Here is a 7,522-nt window from a genome sequence, read left to right on the forward strand (position 1 = left end):
GTGTTTATATAAAGCTCAATATTAAGTTATCTTCTAAATATATTCTTATATCAAATAGTATTTTCACATATTAGTTATAGATTTAGTAAGGGATAAACTTGTAACGATGCAAGTTATTCCGTGTAGCGGAAGTTAGTTTATTACAAACTTAAACTTTAAAATTCTCAATATCAACATTATTCTTTTCACCATACATTTATTTCTTTTACTAACCTGAAGTATGTCAATTTTCTTAAAGTTTCCCATTAAAAAGCAATTCATTTCTTAGCATTCTGTGATTTTTCAAAATATGCAATAAAATACAAAACACTTTTGCAGTTGGATAAATTCAACTGTAAACGCGTCAAACGCGACAATGCTAGAAGTCACTATAATGTAGTTATTTCTCCAATAACGCATGACACGCGCGTCAAATGACGCGCCCATAAAATTGCACCTTAAAGCGTGTAAGCGTGCAAACCGAACGCAGCCATAGTGTGTTCAAAGTTTAGACAAACCACGCCCCTATTACAAGTTGAGATACCGTAGATACCTAGATCTTAGAGAGCCTACAATCAGAGTGACGCCATATGGGTATCACTTGTGATTGGTCCGCCATATTTTAGCCATTTCCTTCCAGTTTTTTAAACGCATTATTTTCTAAATTTTTCATGCTAAAAAATGCTCAAAAATTGTGACAAATTAAAAAATGATAATAAATAAATATTGTATATAAAATAATAAAACTTTTACATATATTATTTATTATAAAATTCCATTTATTTTGTACTATTGCAATATTGTATATTTTTTAATATTGCACATTACTTTATACAAAACGTTATTTATTGCACATTATTTGCGCTATTAAATGCGCTAGTTTATTATTCATTCTCTGTTCCTACATTTTAGGAGCAAAATGCATCTGTAATAATATAAAAAAAAATCAAAAATTCAGAAAAATATTATATGTATATATTTCATAAAATATTATATTGGGTCATCTAAAAAGTATCTGCGGTTTTTTGTCGCTAGATGTGTGTTGATGGTCATATATCTAGTGACAAAGTACCGCGGATACTTTTTAGATGACCCAATATTAAATATCGTAATTATCATATTATTTGATTTAGATTGCAATGCAATGATATATAATTGAAAAGACAAAAATAAAAGAGAAAGAATTAAATTCGTACCAATGTGATGACTATACATATACTTAATGCCAAGACACTACCGTGTCTTCAGATATTATAATTAATCTGTGTATATTTTATGTTACATTTTTATTTTAAATACATTATTTATAAAGAATAAATTACTTTACTTCATATACAGATGAATTTTTTGACGGTGTCCAATTTTTATATTTGCCATTTATATTCTTTAACCAATTCATTCGGCGTTCTGTGTCTTTCAGAATTATTTTCATAACATATCCTTTTTTTTAATGAATTGTTACAAAACGGTATTGTACATCCAACCATATTTCTAAAATAATTTCGATAATTTTATTTTTATCAATGTACCTTTACGTATCTATGTCGTTCAATGCTGTTGCACCTAACCCTAAAATTGAGTTTGTTGGATAGACTGAGACCATATATCTCTTTCTCTCTCGCAGAATTTCGCTAAAATATGACGTCATCTCTCATATGGCTCTGATTATAGGCTCTCTACTAGATCTATCAGAGAAGCGCGACTAGAAATCTTAAAAGTAGAGCATTTGCCAACTCGATCCGTGATTGGCTCTACCATCGTAGAGCGTGTGAAATCGGATATGAGAGTGAGAGAAGCGAATATGAGAGTAAGAGAAGTGGCAAGGGGTTATCTTCAAATGAAGTGAAAATTATAAAAGTGAGCAAATTCACTAGAGTATTCATAATTTAATTGGTCAGTACCTAGTAACCTTTGTTCATTTTTGTAATTTTCACCTCCTTTTAAAATTCACAATCTAGCCCCCAGCTTGCTGTCAAGATTCTTATCAAAATTGGCGTTGATATTTTGGCGTTTCCAAGATCATGTGATTTTCGGTTTTACAACATCATGCCGGGCTTTGGCCGATTTTTACTTTTAAGGTACTGTCCCATTACATCGTACGCGCGTATTCGCGTATCGAAAGATCCGATAAATCAATGACATTTCGCTGTTTTACATATGGGACAATTTTGTTCCTGCAGGTACTGTCACATGCGGTAACTTGCCTAAGCGTAACTTGTGCCGATTAATCATATCGTTTCACTTGAACATCAGCTTAGTTTCTGCTTAATTACTTTATACTTTTTACGCTATTTTGTTGTTACTCCGAAACATGATGGATCCACTATGCATCGAATCAAATTTCTGGCTCATTTTAGCATATTCTGTCTGAAAAAATGCATGTGGGTTTCGATTTTGCAATAATATAATTATAAAAATCGTGCGTCCCTTTGCATCGCCTGGAAAATCTAAAGCCCAGTTGCACCAATGTTACTTTGACTTTAAGCAAGGCTCAAAACTCTCTCTGTCTTTGTCTCTCTTTCGCTTTAAAACGAGACAGAGAGTTTTAAGTTTCATTTAAAATCAAAGTTGATGCAATCAGGCCTAAACCAGTCGAATGGTACAATTATAGTCTAAACTATGTGGAACAGTACAATTATAGACTTCATTTTGCCTCTGTGACAGATTTTCTATCCTCAATAGTCATCAACTTTAACGCTTAATATCTTGGATCAGAGCAGAGCGACGCTTTTTTTTTTACCAAATTTTTTCATTTCATATGAAAACGCATCGAATAAACCTAAGAGTGATCTCACAAGACTTTCCAATTTTAGAGGTGCCATTTCATGTTGACGCTCGACGCTCATTTTCGGCATCAAAAAACGTCATGTGACCATTCTGCTTAGCGTCAAAGGAAGTGAAGTTGAATTTGTTTAATAGTTAGCTATTCGTCGCTAGATCTTTGTTAATCATTTCGATTTAAAATAAAAAATGAACTTTGATATACGTAATTTTTACAAATTTTTACATCTTCTAAATTTTGCGATCTTCAATATCGTACAAACCAAATAATATATCTTAAAAATACATATATTATAACCTTAATTTTACAAGGACAAGGAAAAATTATAATTAGCTAAAATATGAAATAACAATACTAACAAATTAGAAGTAATTTAGAAATATTTGTAGTATTAAATTTAATATAATTTTCTAGATAAATCCCTCAATCTTATACAAACGTGCAGGTTATGCGAAACGATCTGCGAGTAAGCAGATATCGCGAATGCTTGTTTATACACTGCATAACTGAACTTGATATATTATATTTTTATTTATTATTGAGTAAATTAGCTCCTGTAATTGTTATATATTAAAAGATAAACATTTTATTATATTGATTATTTAATATTTATTTTTATTTATTACTTAATTTAATACATGTTACAATATTATTTAAAATATCTTGCAGATGATAGAATGACCGTAATAAAAAGCAGAATACTAAATACAAATAAAAAACAACGCAATCACACAAGAAAAATATAGGTAATAAACTTGATGATTGTTTCAAAATAATGTGAAAACTTTTTTTATTGCTTCTAATGTATATAAGTTTTATATTTAGATTTTATTACGCCTACAAGGAATATTATCTGAATAAAATTCTTGTGAGAAACGAAGAAATTCAGATAAAGGCTTAAAAGCAAAACTTAATCATAATGATGAAGAAACTCTCATTTTAAAAGTCCAATTACGAGAGCCTCTTTAGAATTATAAACTTCGATTATTTCTACGCAACATGAAAGTTACAAAAAATTTATGGCAAGAAGTAGCAAATGCTTTAAATAGGAAAATTACAGCCAATGAAATTAAAATAAAATTTAAAATATATGATACATGACAACAAATAATAAATATTAAATAAATACTATATATAAATATAATATTCAAAATAGGTTAAGTTGTTGCTCAAAATTCGACGCTGTAAACCCTTTTCACGGATTTCAGTTGTCGTTGGAAACAATTATGGTCACGATTCGCTAGAAAACGAATATTTCAGCGTCGTATAAAAAGACACCTTTATAAGTAATAATGGGAGCTTTCCAACAAGAAACACAAATTGACACAAGAAATACAAATTGACACAAGAATTATTCTGTCTTTGTCCAATAATCAGTAAGAAACAAAGACGGAATGACTTTTGTTGATTTGTGCCCTTGCTGGAAAACTCCCACAGTAATCACATTATTACCGCATTGGTTAATACTACAAGTAACATAACTTTTCTTTATTTTGTCAATTTTTTAATATTTAAAACAGCTCTCACAAACTGTCTTCTTCTCTGTGTACAATACATATGGGATGCAATATGTAATAATGCATAATGTAATAATGCATCATGCATGAAACAGAACCATCCGAACGCACCCATGTATGTACATTACTGTCGTCTTGCATTTCATTGGATCCAGCTCAAAACAAAAACTGCGCAGCCATATCTGCGCAGATCCACATTTTTTCGCGAGTATTTCTATTGGTTATACCACAGTATAAAAATAAACAGTAGGAACAAGACCCCGGTTTCCATTCGGTCGCGCTGTCGTGTGGAAAGTCGAAACCCAATATGGAACACTACAATTATAGACCTCATTTTATTTTTGTAACAGATTTTCTCTAACTTCAATAGTTATCAACTTTAACGCTTGATATCTTGGCTCACAGTGACACTTTTTGCCAGATTTTTTTCTTTTCATGCAAAATCGCGTTGAATAAGCTTAATTTCATTAAAATCGGTGAGCAGGACACAATTTTTGAGTATTATCTTTGTCCCTACCTATCCTTAAAGGTATGTGTTCATAGTGTCGCTCGTCACTCATATTCAGCGACAAATGAGTCACATAATTTCATATGCTAATCTCTAATGTCGCTCATATAAATGGGCTAGCAATGATACGTTTTTGACGATAATTATATTAATTATGTTATGTACAGTGTTGTAAAGTCCAAAATGTCATATCAAAAACAGTATTACAATTAAAGTCAAGTTAATGCGATTGTGCACAACAAAAATAAAGCGAAACTACGACAAAATGGACTAATAGCATCTATATGCATTAATAAATGTAAAAAATGATAACAAATTTAAAAAGAAATATAAAAAAAAAGATTTTGAATTGATCCTTTACTTGAAAGATGATGTAAACATGGATTAAAAAAAAATTATTAGGTGTTGGAATTAATTCGTAGCGTTTTACAAGTGATGGGAAGTACTTTCATTAATGTATTTTTTAATGCTCATGTGAAATAAATAACATTCTTTCATTAAAAACGCTACGAATTAATTCCAACACCTAATATTATTAAAAAATGATGAACAAAGAATTGCTTACTCATAAGTCGAAATGCTCTTTTCGTCTATGATCATTTTACATATACCACAAATATATATAACAGCCGTCTAAAAATTCCATGAAATTATCGCAAATAATAACAAATATTACAATAATTAAGTAATAATATTAGGTGTTGGAATTAATTCGTAGCGTTTTTAATGAAAGAATGTTATTTATTTCACATGAGCATTAAAAAATACATTAATGAAAGTATTTCCCATCACTTGTAAAACGCTACGAATTAATTCCAACACCTAATATAATAATTAAATAATAATAATAAATAATAATAATTTCATAATACAATAATTAAATTGATATAATGTATTGAGCTATTCATAAAGAAAAGTCTGTATAAATAAAATTGAAAATGAAAATAAAAATAATCAGAATCAAATGAGGTAAAATCGCACGCAACAAATTTTTTATTGATAAGACATTTGTATTTACTTATTTATTTATTGTGATAATTATTTAGCATACGAGCATCTTTACGAAACTTGATCAAAATATATTTATTAGACACGTTTTCATTCAAAATGAAAGAATCTGGCAAAAGACGTGGTAGTATGCTTCACAAAGCGAATTATTAAATGTTAAAGTTGGGCTACGATCGGAAATATCCAATTGCTCCCACATATCATTTTATCTTTGTGTTTAACATTAGATAATAAGATAATACACGAGAATACTCGGATGACGTTTACATTATACAAGCTCTAATAACTATTCAGATAAAGAAAACTCATTTTCTTAATTTAAATAATCACTTTATAAAGCAGACTGTCGCATTTTTCTACTTAATTCTACTACATTCTTTCATTTCTTTTTGAATGGAAACGTATCGAATGAGTATATTTTTATCAAGCTTTGCGATAACATCCATATTCTAAGGCTACATTCCAAAACGTCTTCTCTGAGGAAAATTTTACTCGAAATACTGTAGTATATGTTACATATCTTATACATATTTCGATTAAAATTTCGGAAAGGATGTTTTATATCCTAGAATATAAATTATCCTAGAATATAACTTATAAGTAAATACTCTTATTATACTTACATCTTGCTGTTCCATATTTAAATCTTTGCATAAGAGCTAAAAGTTAGATTAATTCAACTTTTTAACAGTGTCGCTGACGACAAGAAAGTAGGCAAATTGAGAGAGAATTCAATCACGTGATCTTTTATCGCTGTAACACCATGAAATTGTACCTTAATATTGTGGTTATACAATAGCATTGTTTATTTTGTTTCTCGGGAGCTACTCAGGGTCGCTCCGAATGAACCCAGCGTGAAATGTAGGATTCACATTATGTACGACATCCGTCATACGATATCCGACATTCATTGTAACAATGAATGTCAGATGTCGTATGACGGATATCGTACGTAGTATAATGGAATAATATGTAAAAGGTTCGTTCAGCATTGCAAATCGGAGGCGTCCGTTTGCTCTTCTACCTCGACAATCGTTCGGCAACTCGCATCTTTCTGCTTGATGTCATCTCATCTTTGGTATTAATATTTCTAAAGCCAATTAAGCTGCTCGATCCACTTCGGATTCAAAGACCGAGCTCGCAGAGCTAATGGCGCAGATTTTCGCGCCTAAATTAAATTCATATTAACTCAACTTGTATATTTATGATAATGTATTCAATTGATTCGTTAACACATAACGTATATTCATCTCTTTTAATACTTCTATTTTACAAATAGTGTATTTGAAACTATTATAATGTCTGAGTCTACAAACGCTCAAACAAATGCTATTAAATAGAAATTGAGGGAGTACATTATGTACAATATTTAACGAGGAAAGTAAGTTTTTAATTCTTTTCCACTTTATGAATTTAAAGTTACGTATTTGAAAACAAAGAATTTGCTAGTTAATTTTTAGCTTATATTGCATATATAGAATTATAAAATAAAATTATAAAATAAAATCAAACTGCATTTTATATTAAAAACTCTGACGAATATAAATCAAGTAATATAACTTATAAATTGTTGAAATTTATTTTATAATGTAGTATTTTCTTTTAAAAACATTTTTCATATGAATCTGCTACATGTGTAACGATCTATTTTTAGTATATAAGACTATTATTAGTTTTTAGTAAAGCGAAACAAATTTTCATTAATAGGATATTTTTTATTTATTCATA

The 7,522-nt window shown here is 29.5% G+C and overlaps 1 long non-coding RNA gene across 1 annotated transcript in view; it reads right to left on the reverse strand.

Annotated features, from left to right (window-relative positions):
* LOC147907924 (uncharacterized) overlaps window positions 1-7,522 on the reverse strand; it is a 112,639-nt gene that overhangs the window by 35,787 nt on the left and 69,330 nt on the right. The window lies entirely within an intron of this gene.

Source organism: Acromyrmex echinatior, chromosome 12 (assembly GCF_024713525.1).
Source record: "Acromyrmex echinatior isolate Ae372 chromosome 12, ASM2471352v2, whole genome shotgun sequence".
NCBI lineage: Eukaryota > Metazoa > Arthropoda > Insecta > Hymenoptera > Formicidae > Acromyrmex > Acromyrmex echinatior.